The sequence below is a fragment of the Bison bison genome, unplaced genomic scaffold, assembly GCF_000754665.1.
Source record: "Bison bison bison isolate TAMUID 2011002044 unplaced genomic scaffold, Bison_UMD1.0 scf7180017864198, whole genome shotgun sequence".
NCBI lineage: Eukaryota > Metazoa > Chordata > Mammalia > Artiodactyla > Bovidae > Bison > Bison bison.
Window position 1 is genome coordinate 7,100,112 of NW_011494770.1, and position 12,222 is coordinate 7,112,333.

The following is a 12,222-nucleotide window of genomic DNA, read 5'->3' on the forward strand; positions in this document are numbered from 1 at the left end:
CAGTGCAACTCTCACACCCATACATGACTATTCGAAAAACCATAGCTTTGACTAGACGGACCTTTGTCAGCAAAGTAACGTCTGCTTTTTAATAGAATGTCTAGGTTGGTCATAGCTTTTCTTGCAAGGAGAAAGCGTCTTTTAATTTCATGGCTGCAGTCACCATCTGCAGTGATTTGGAGCCCCAAAAAGTAAGTCTGTCACTGTTTCCATTGTTTCCCTATCTATTTGCCATGAAGTTCTGGGACCAGATGCCATGATCTTAGTTTTCTGAATGTTGGCTTTTAAGCCAACTTTTTCACTCTCTTCTTTCACTTTTACCAAAAGGCTCTTTAGTTCTTCTTCGCTTTCTGCCATAAGGGTGGTGTCATCTGTGTATCTGAGGTTATTGATATTTCTTCTGGTAATCTTGATTCCAGCTTATGCTTCATCCAGCCCAGTATTTCGCATGATGTACTCTGCATATAAGTTAAATAAGCAAGGTGACAATATACAGCCTTGACGTACTCCTTTCCCAATTTGGAACCAGTCTGTTGTTCCATGTCCAGTTCTACCTGTTGCTTCTTGACCTGCATAAGGATTTCTCAGGAGGCAAGTCAGGTTGTCTGGTATTCCCATCTCTTGAAGAATTTTCCAGTTTGTGGTGATCCACATAGTCAAAGGCTTTGGCATAGTCAATAAAGCAGAAGTAGATGTTTTTCTGGAACTCTCTTGCTTTTTTTGATGATCCAATGGATGTTGGCAATTTGATCTCTGGTTCCTCTACCTTTTCTAAATCCAGCTTGAACATTTGGAATTTCACAGTTCATGTACTGTTGAAGAGGGAAAAATGTGAGTTTGAAGTAAAAAGACTAAAGAATAAAAGTGGAAAATATTAAGGGTTCATATGTAAGGTGTTTTTGCATAATTCTTCAAATAAAATGTATTTTTCAATAAAAAGTAGTTAAGACTTTTTAAGCTTAGTTTTTTTAGTGCTGTCATGTTTCCCTCAAGAAAACATAATTTAGGGAAAAAGAGGTCATTGTGTCAATTATGGAAAATTCTTTTTGTTCAGAGCAAAAGACAGCAAAGCACCTACTGATAGAAGCATCTACTGGGTGGGAACGTGCCTTAGTTTCCTAGCAACTTGCCTTTAAGAAAATAAACCTGGGGGATAGTGTTTCTCAGCTTTCAAGTACACATGCTTGAATATCCCATTCTCTCAGGGTTGGCTATATAATTTGTGGGGCCCTGTGCAAATGAAAAATGCCAGGTTCCTTGTTCAAAAAGCAGGTAAAACATATTCTCCTTTTTTCCATGGTCTTTCTCAACCTGTCATGGTTTCTTTGGCATTTAATTCAAACTTCCTGGGCAAAAGTGCAAAACTGAATCCGTATAGGCACCCAGAACCTACCCCTTCCTAATTCATGTTCCATGTTTCTCCATGTGGGGCAAGGGTCGTCACAGTTGCTGGGCAGGGGCAGAGTGAGGGTGGGAGGCACAGGTAGCTGATAACCCCTACTCAGGTGGCGGTGGAGAAAGGGAGGAGGAAGCAGGACTGCCGGGCTCCAAACTTCTGGCTCACCCTCCATTGTCCCACTGGACTTTACTTATGAAGCACAAATTCAAAGAGAAAATGATTAAGAGCTTTAAGACAGCAGCTGCAGAGCCTTGGGTCTCAAGGGTGGGCAGGGAGAGAGGGAGGCCCTTCTGAGTTGGCCCTGTGTGACTGCACGAGTCAAATGCCCATAGAGATGGCCCTGCCCCAACTCCATCAACCATTCATCTCCTTTGTCATAAATCAGGGTAGTGTGTCAAGGAATATACATTGAAACTGTTTCTGGAACTCTTTACAAATAAAGATTCCTATAACACTGTAGAGAGTTCTTCTGGTTTATTTCTTCATATTTTCATTCCTTCACAGATTTATTGAACACTTACTAGTTTCTAGGCCTTGGAGTAACTGTTATGAGCAGGATGGAGGAGAGAGCTGCCAAAATCTCTGTCTCCATGGGCCTTATTGTCCACTAGAGGAAACTGAATTTAAAGACATCCCTGGTGGCCTAGTGGTTAAGACTCTGTGCTTCCAGTGCAGGGGGCACCAGTTCCCACCCCTGGTTGGGTAACTAGGATCCCGCACGCTGCATGGTGCAGCCACAGAGTAAAAATGTAAAGAAAAAAAAAAGAACAAATAAAATCTAAGGACAGATTGTGGAAAGGGTAGGGAAGGAAACAAAGTATGGTGAATGAACAACTTGGGAGGTTTCTACCTAGAGTGGAGGAAAGAAGATATTTAAAGCATAAACTAAGAGTCATCCCAGAACATTAGCCTAAGAAACTTCTCAGGTAGTTCTGATTACTAATCAGGTTTGGATTTAAGTAAAAATATAACAGCTGACTACTTTGCTATGCTAGAAGAACTTGGCAAATTCACCTTCCACAGTTTATATTATGAAATCACAGAATAATATTATAACAATGAATCTGCTTCTCCATATTATAAATCCCCTGTTAGAGAGTTTTCCATCTTCTCTCTTAGTTGTGAATCTACAAATCTATTAATTTTCCAAATACAGTGATGGCACATTGCACTGGTGCCAAGAAAGTACATTATGGGCTTGAGCCAGGTTGTAGCGTGTGACAGAAACATGACCAAAAAAAACCACATCTCTTAACTCCCAGTCTGTGACAGACCACAGATGTCATCAAATGTCCCTAACACTTAATATTGAACAAGAAGTATCCTTGTTTCCTTCATAGAATCACTTAAATCTGTCACAGAATAATTAATAGTGGCTGTGGCAAATCAGTCAGTTTGAGTGTAGTCATTTTTTTCTTTTAATATAAAAAAGCTGTGGAAGACAGTGTAGTTCATCAAAATGCCTAACAAAACCTCAATGTATGTTTCAGTTGATCCCTTCTTCTGTTCTATGACTTTCCTAATTATAGCTCCATGACTGTATCAGGATATCAGTAATCAGGCCCAAAACCTTCACTCCAGAAAGCTAGGGATGATGGACTTCCTAGTAAGAAACTAGAAAACCTCAGGACCTACAACAATGCTTTCCTTCTTCAGAGTGGATTTACATTTGCTTCTGCAGGTTGGCTAGGCCAGGCACTTGTAATTTAAAATTAGCTCAGTCTGAGTTATGGATTTAGATACTTTGAAGCTGTAAGAACAATTCTACTTGTGGTTCATCTTTCCTCCTAGACTATAGCCTTGAGTAGTTCCAATGCCAAACCTCAAGGGTTTATCAGTGCTCTCTCCTCTCCCTCTTTGTTAGCCCTGAACTTCAATTTTTATCCCACACTCTGCAAATGTATTAAGACCTCTCTTCTGCTTCTCAGACTTCTGGTGCTCTCACTTCAGAGCTGCCTGATGTGCCTAGAGGAACAGTTACTTAAATGCTAGACTCCTACTCTGAGTGTTTTTCTTCCTTTGGATATTGGAGAGAGAAATAGAAGGACCTGAAGAAATTATCCAGAATACAATCAAGAGAAAAATACTCCTAGGAAATACTAAGGTTCATAAAGATTCTCAGAGTGTAGGAGAGGAAGTTCTAAAAGATATCTCATTAGAGTTCCAGAAATAGAATAATGGAAAGGCAATATTCAAGCAAAACATGGCAAGTTAACTTTCCAAGGATGAAATAGATCATCTTTAATGAAAGATGTGCATCATCAGGACATTCTTAATGGGATATACTAAAAAAATTCAACATTTAAATACATCATGCTGATGCATTGCAGTAAAGAGATAAAAATTTATTAGACCAAAAAAATCCAGAAGAAGAAAAAAGAGAACTATTGCACAATCAGAAGACATAGCACAAAATGAAGAAACAAACCCAGATTTTTCCTCATATTAACTACTCTGAATTCAATAGATTTAACAGTTAAAATTCATGTATTGTCAAGTGGGATGAAAAGCAACATCTAAAATAAGAGTAAAAAGTAATCAAAAGTAAACAAAGAATAGGAAAAGATATATTTATTATATATATTATATTATATATTATATATATATTATATATATTATAATAATATATTGTTATATTATTATATATATTTATCATATATTATTATGATAGCTAGATAGGTAGATAGGTAAATAAATACATACATGCTATGTTAGTCAAATAGTCTTTGAGGCAAAAAAGTTATCAGGCATAAAGGGGATTGCTGTGAAGTGAAAGTCATTAACAAGCTTGACATGAATGATAAATAACCCCAGATGAGAGATTACATTTTAGTCTCAATCACATATGAAGAGTTGTCAAACTGATCCCATCCTAAGATATAATTTCATAGAATTTTTATCATCTAGACCATTTTCCAATAAGTTAGAAATCAATAATAAATAGCAATGTACAAAAATTCATACCTTTGACAATTAACTTAAAAAGGCTTTCTAAATAACTCATAGTTAAAGTTGAATAACAATAAATATAAGTTCAAATTGTGAGATATAACTGCAGCATACTTTATAGTGGATTTATAGCTCCAAATACTTATGGAGAAAAGAATAAAGCTGAAAATAAATGAGCTAAGTGACTTAAGAAGTTAGAAGAACAACAAAATAAACACAAAGAAAGTAGAAGGAAGGAAACTATAAAGATAAGAGTGGAAATTAATCAAATGGAAAACAAATATACGGTAGAGAGAATCAACTAAGGCAAAAGTTCACTTTTTGAAAAAACTAATAAAATAGACATTTTTAGGCTCCAAGAAAAGATGAAAAAGTACAAATAAACAATATTAGAAATAAAAAGAAGACAGCTATAGATACTACTGAGACTAGAAAGATAAAACTATGAAATAAATGTTTCCAAAACACATGAGAACTTAGATAAACTGCAATTTTTTTTAGAAAAACTATACTTTATGGTAACAATAGCTTCAAGAAGAAATAGTATGTCTGAATTTTCCTCCATCCATTAAATACATTTACTCACAATTATTAGAAATTTACTCACAAAAAACCTGTTCTAGATTGTTTCAGGTGTAATTTAAGTCAAAGAGTCAAGAAACATAACTTCATTTTTACTCCAATTTTTCTGGAAAATCTGAGAAAACCCCCTAAGAAATTACATATTTAAAAAAATGTAACTATTATAACCTTGTTACTTAGATCAGATAAGAGAGTATTAGAAATGAAAACTATGGGCCAATCTCACTTATGATCACTGATGTAAAATAATGAACAGAATATTACCAAACTAAATAAAAAATTAGATCAAATTTAACTGGATTTTTATAGAAATAAAAGGATTATTAGACATTAAAGCATCTCTTGGTTTAATTCTTCATATGAAGAGGTGAAAGGAGAAGACCTTTTTAAAATATGTAGAAGTATTAAAATATTAAACACCTGATCATGAAAACAATGTAAAAAAAGCTTTGAATACATTAGTGTCATAGTTTGGGTTTTCCAACAGCAGATATTAAGGTAGAAATTCCAGTGAAGTGTATTTGGGAGGTGATTTCAGGAAACATAGATGAATCCCACAGAGAAGGTTGAGCAGAAAAGCATCTATCTATCTATCTGCTTGGTTATACATGCATATATATTCACACTTACATAACTACAGGGTCTTTCCAGGTGGCTCAGTGGTAAAGAGTACACCTGCCAATGCAGGAAATGCAAGAGACCCGGGTTTGATCCCTGGGTCAGGAAGATCCCCTGGAAAAGGAAATGGCAACCCACTTCAGTATTCTTGCCTGGAAAATCCCATGGACAGAGGAGCCTGGTGGGTTACAATCCAAGAGGTCTCAAAGATTTGGACACCACACAGTGACTGAGCACATATAAATATAAGCATATACTTAGATATTTATACAAACTTTACAGGTAGGCAAGATGATGCTATACATTGCTTAGGGATACTTGTGTATATAGTAATGGTACAAAGCAATGCAAGGGAAGGAAGCACATGAAATTCAGAATAGTGTTGAGCTCTGACATTGGGTACAGAGGAGATGTCCTTGAGGAGGAAGAGTAAATAGGGTTCTGAACTCTGTTAGTGAAGTTCACTTTCTTAAGCTAAGTAGTGTTAAAAAATGTGGGTATATTGTTGTTCTTTGTGTGTGTGTGTGCGCTCAGTCCTTCAATCTTGTCTGACTCTTTGCGATCTCGTGGGCTATAGCCCGCTAGGCTGCTCTGTCCATGGAATTCTCCAGGCAAGAATACTGCAGTGAGTTGCCATTTCCTCCTCCAGGGGATCTTCCCAACCCAGGGATCACACCCATGTCTCTTGCATTCCCTGCATTGGCAGGCAGATTTTTTACCACTGAGCCGTCTGGGAACCCTATTATTCTTTTTGCTTTCTTAAATAATTCCTTCAAAAAGTAAACAAAGAAGAAAAATACACTAAAGACACATGTCAATGTTAAGAAAATAGAGAACAAGCTATCAATAAACAGCAGAATAATAGGTCTAATATTACCAAAAGATCACTAAAAGAAATCAAACCTTGACAAAAGGGTTTGGGGGAAAAAAAAAAAAGAGAAAGAGAATATGCCATTAAACAGAGGACAAATAACTATAGATAAACATGAAAATATAATAAGAACCTATAAAGATCATATGCTAACGAATTTGAAAAACTGTTGCCATATAAAATGTCAAAATCGACATTGGAAGAAAATTTTAAAAATTTGAATAAATTAATAGCCTTTAAAAAAATCTAAGTAGTAGAAAAATACCCAGCTTACCCCCAATTATAATCCCTAGTCCCAGAAAATTTCTAGGTGGGTTTTATTAAATTTCTCATGCTGTTTCAGAAAATAGAAACACAGTTGTTTGGCTTTTGAAGTGAGTTAATTGTATTACTCTTTGTACTTTTGGTCTTTTAAATGTGAGTTTTCAAAATAAAAAAGAATAAAATGAAGCTTAGATTTCACCCTTAGATGATATTTTTGGTGAAAAACTATTCTAATTTCTAGATGAGTCTGCTGTTAGGTATCACTGTTAATTAGGAAAGCATTTTACTGTGATTGTATATAATTTTTTAATTATATCATAAGAACACTGAATTACTCTGATATTCAGTTATTATAAAAGAAAGCTAGACAAGAAAATATCTAGTTTGACATGGAACATTTCACTTTTTTCCAAATACCAAAAATGAGTTCATAGTCTCAGAGATGGAAAGAATAAATCCAGAATCCTTAAAAGGAATCTTTAACTTGACTTGAAATAAATGTGCATATATCAGTTCTCTCATAAAAATTAAACCCCCAGAACTGACAACTTTTCCCACGGTCATGGATAACCTTGGTTATATTCAAGGCCTGGGAGATTTCCTTGTGGCCTGTATCAGAGTGGGAAGCAATTCCACATGGATAATTAATATCTTGACGTAACAGTGACAACATAATTTTTTTTCAAAGAAGGGCAGCCGCTGTCATATGTAGTTTTGCCTATTATTGAAAAAATATTCACAATGTGATGTGATTTGACAGTGACTATTATTAAGACTGGTTTTATTTTTCCTAACAGACATAAAATGCCCATCTGACTGATTTCCAAAATGGCTTGGCACTGTTCGTGCCAGTGATTGTTGAAAAAAAAATTGCTTTTATTTGGAGAGTCGCTTCCTAGTGCTAGCACTCTCCTAGGAGGAGAATTAGTAGAAATTCTCAACACCTGAAGGCCAGGTGAATCAGATGAGATAAAATATTTAAGATCTGATTGTGCAGCAGCTTGTTTAACACTGAGAGGTTGAGTTTGGACCTAGAAGACAATCTATGTTGAGATTCTGGTGGAGCCATTCATCTCTTTTGAGCGTCTTTTACCTTCATTTGTAGAGCATGAATAATAAGCATATATAAGCTCCCTTATGCTTGGAGCTCATGTGAAGATTAATGATGTAATGAATGTAAAGTGCTAATTGTTATCATGGGCTGTTACTTGGCTCAATAGCTCAAAGGTATTCTGTTTATGTCGCGCGTTTCTTTCATTTGAAACGTATAGCATTTTCCCTTGTATGATTTCTTATCTCTATTATACCTTTTTGTTCTGGTATTAACTTTCTCTTTCTTAAATCCTTTGGGGAAATGAAATATACATAAAAGTTAAATTTTTATTTATTAATAGCCAAATCTTCCTGTCTTGAATCCCCTGTGAACGAGAAGTGAGTATGGGCAATCTAAGTAGTTCAATTTATCATGAATGTATATGCTCCTTTCCCAAACAGATCGTAGAGTTTTTTTTCAGGAAAGATTTATATCTTTCTTGTCTTACGATTTCCCACAGTGTGCATAAGAGTGGTTTGATACATTATAAATTTTGACATTCAGCAAGCCACAAATTCCATCTAATTTCTTTAGTGAAAAAACATATTGTTCTTAAATTTATTACTTGCCTATATAATATCTCATTAAAAAGTGTGATTTCTTTGTAAATATTTCTACTAGGCATTACTTTCCTATTTTTTTCTTCTAGGGTTTTTTTTTTTTTCCATGAGAAAAAAAATTTAGATATGAAAAATATTTTGTATCTACTTTATTCACTATGCATTATATTCATTATGCATATATTCACTATGCATTATATTCTTTATTCATTATGCATTATATAATTTGCATATAATAAAGTTCACCCATATAAAGTATGAAATTCAATAGTGTTTAGTACTGTTGTTGTTTCGTTGCTAAGTCATGTCCCACTGTTTTGTGACCCTGTGGACTATAGCCCTCCATCTCCTATGTTCATGGTATTTCCTAGGCAAAAATACTGGAGTGGGTGGCTGTTTCCTTCTCCAGGTGATCTTCCCGACCCAGGGATTGAACTCACATCTCCTGCATTGGAAGGCCCCAGTTTTCGGTATAGTCACAGAATTATGCACTCAGCGCTACAGTCAAATTTAGAATATTTTCTTTACAACAATAAATTCCATAGCTATTAAGTCACTTTCCATCACCTTCCTTCTCCTCTCCACTTATCTACTTTTTTTCTTTTTTTCCTTTTATTTGTTTTCTTTTTTTAATGGAAACATAGTTAATTTACAATGTTGTGTTAATTTCAAGTGTACAGCAAAGTGATTCAATTATACATACATATATACACATTTTAGAAGTTATTGAATGTAGCTGTCTGTCCTACACAGTAGATCCTTGTTGTTTATCTATTTTATATATAGTAGTGTATATTTATTGGAGAAGGAAATGGGAATCCACTCCAGTGTTCTTGCCTGGAGAATCCCAGGAACCAGGGAGCCTGTTGGGCTGCCGTCCATGGGGTCGCACAGAGTCGGACACGACTGAAGCGACTTAGCAGCAGCAGCAGCAGCAGTGTCTATTTATTTGTTCTAGGTTTAAACTTGTATCTTTAGCTCCCAACAAAGTTTTTTATTATTCTGGTCATGGGCTTTAGGACACTATACTACAGGTAAAAAGTACAATAAAAATAAGTGTTATAGTTATGTTATACTCTATTCCCTGTGTTTGAAATTGAGAAACAGTGTCAAAAATCCAAACAATGTTTTTTTTTATGACTCAGTATAAGTGGTATTGTTTAAACACTTAAATACATACCTGGTTGATACAACTGCAAACACCAGTCAGAGTTAACATAGATATTATTTTCAGACACTCCTCACTTGAATACTATTCTTTATCTGGCTACATTTCACCCCATATTAGTAGAAAGTGAATTATGAAGAAACTTTGGGTCAAATATACAAATCTATTTTAGTTTTCAAAAGGTGAAAATGTAACTTGTATATGATCCAGTTTAATAGCTGAATATCGGATATGAGTCTAGAAATCTTCAATGTACTTATATTTTTAAATCAAATGTAAACCATTAGGATTTGCTAAGATCAAAAATTTAAGACTTGTAAGGCCCTGGATATTTTGGATATTTTTCTCACCCTATCTTGAGTCATGCTAGTTCACATGTCCAACTTTGAAATGACTTTGAATTACTGATTTTTTCCCACTCTCTTTTAGACTTTAGTTTTGTCTAAATTGGCTTGGGATCTAACTTGGTGCAGTTGAAAAAGAGGCTTAAAAATAAACTCTCCAGTGATGAAAAAATATTTTTCATCTTCAATAATTTTTTAAACATTTGGAATTTCAAGTGTGAGGTTTGACTTTTTTTTTTTTTTTCATTTGAATTTTGAGTTTGGGCACCCAAATTTTGACATGAACTTATGTATAGTTTTTTTTTTTTTTTTACATTGAAAAGCCATAAGTAAAAAGAAAACCCATAATCAATGTTAAAAAGAAATTTTCAATAGAAAAAAATTGCCCTAAATATTCCATTGAAAATGTTTCCTAAGTGAGTTTGAGGGTCAAGGGAATATTACACTTAAATAGTAAGAAAAAAGACATGATAGGTGATTACAACACATGACTAAAGTGTATATGAAAAGCTGTCATTTTGATGAATGGCCTGCCTTTATGGCAAGACTTCTTATTCCAAAGTTGAAAATCAAATTGTGGCAATGGATGTGTCATTGAATACTGTCTGGATAGCAAAGGCTATTAATCTCTTATTAATACAATTTCACCGAAAAGAACTTTTAAATTTTCATTTTTTTAAGAGAAAGCAGCGTATTGCAGTTAAACCATTGGTAATGTTATTCCTGCTATGGTTAACTTTTTAAAGTTACTTTAAAAGTTTTATGTTATACTAAAATAGCAGAAATTTATCTTAAAAACCAAACAATTCAGAATGGAATAAAGAACAAAAATTCGAGCTCCTTCCTTTCTCATTCATTTTTTAGGAGAGTCTTTCTTAATTTATTGGCATGAGATTTCATGATTGTTGAAGGCAGTTAACATATAATATAAAATTATGTGAAAATATATTTTTCTCTGGTGGAATAGAAGAGGACAATGCAGTCAAAATAATTAGATCTTTGTCTAGGCTAGTTGTGCTTCTGTTTGAATGAAATTTGCTGAAGTTATTTGAATATGGTTTCCTTAATCAATTTGGCCCTATACTTTATTCCACCAAGTTTTACTGTTTTCTCTAGTATAGAGAAGCAATTCTAAAATAATTTTTTTGGATGATACATATTATAGACACATTTGGGAAGAGAAATTTTTGATTGATGCAAACTTTACTATATTTACAATTTTTACCTGAAGGATTAAGTCAGTTCACATGTGAACCAATAAGTACTTATTGAGATATTCATGATTCCAAAATGTATAATATAATGAGTATAAATGTATGTGAAATAAAGCTCGCGCAGTCATGTCCAACTCTTTGTGACCTCATGGACTGTAGCTCTCCAGGCCCCTCAGGCCCCTCTGTCCATGGAATTCTCCAGGCAAGAATACTGGAGTGGGTATCCATTCCCCTCTCCAGAGGGATCTTCCCAACCCAGGGATCAAACTTGGGTCTCCTGATTCTTTATTGTCTGAGCTATCAGGTAAGCCCATAATGTATAGTGAAATTTATCTCTAGAGAAAGAAATTCAAGCTGCTTAGAAAGTAGTGAGAACAGCTTAAATCAGCAAAAGTGGGCAAAAGTCAATATGAAATTTCCAAAGAAAAATAGTTAACAACCTCTCTTACTGTCAATTTTGTGAGCAGATGGTCAGAACCTAGCTTGTGCCTCTGGAAAGGCATTCGAAGCTCTTCTAAAAGGCTAAAATTTTTGGAAAATTCTGATTTTATTCATAGTAAGTCACTTCATTCTAATAGTCTTTGAGTTTCTAGTTCCTAGGCTGGCCACTAATTCAGTTCAGTTCAGTTCAGTTCAGTCACTCAGTCATGTCCAACTCTTTGTGACCCCAAGGACTGCAGCATGCCAGGCTTCCCTGTCCATCACCAACTCCCAGAGCTTGGTCAAACTCGTGTCCATTGAGCCAGTAATGCCATCCAACCATCTCATCTTCTGTTGTCCCCTTCTCCTCCTGCCTTCAATCTTTCCCAGCATCAGGGTCTTTTCTAATGAGTCTGTTCTTCACAACAGGTGGCCTAAGTATTGGAGCTTCAGCTTCAGCGTCAGTCTTTCTGCCACTAATTAAACACAATTATATTTACCGTAAAACCTGCTGGCCCAAAGTAATCCACAAATAATGTGATCTGGAAGCCCCTTGGGAAGATAAGGTCTTTTTGTGGCTCACAGCCCATATTTCCTTCCCAGACATCTCGCTTGCACTATGAATCTTATTCCTGCTTTGTCTTTTCTATTGTTTTAAGTGTTCTTATTCCTTATTTTCTATCTTGCTTTTGCCCAATATTCCTATTGTTCTCTAGTATCTGTAGTCTTCTGATTCCCAT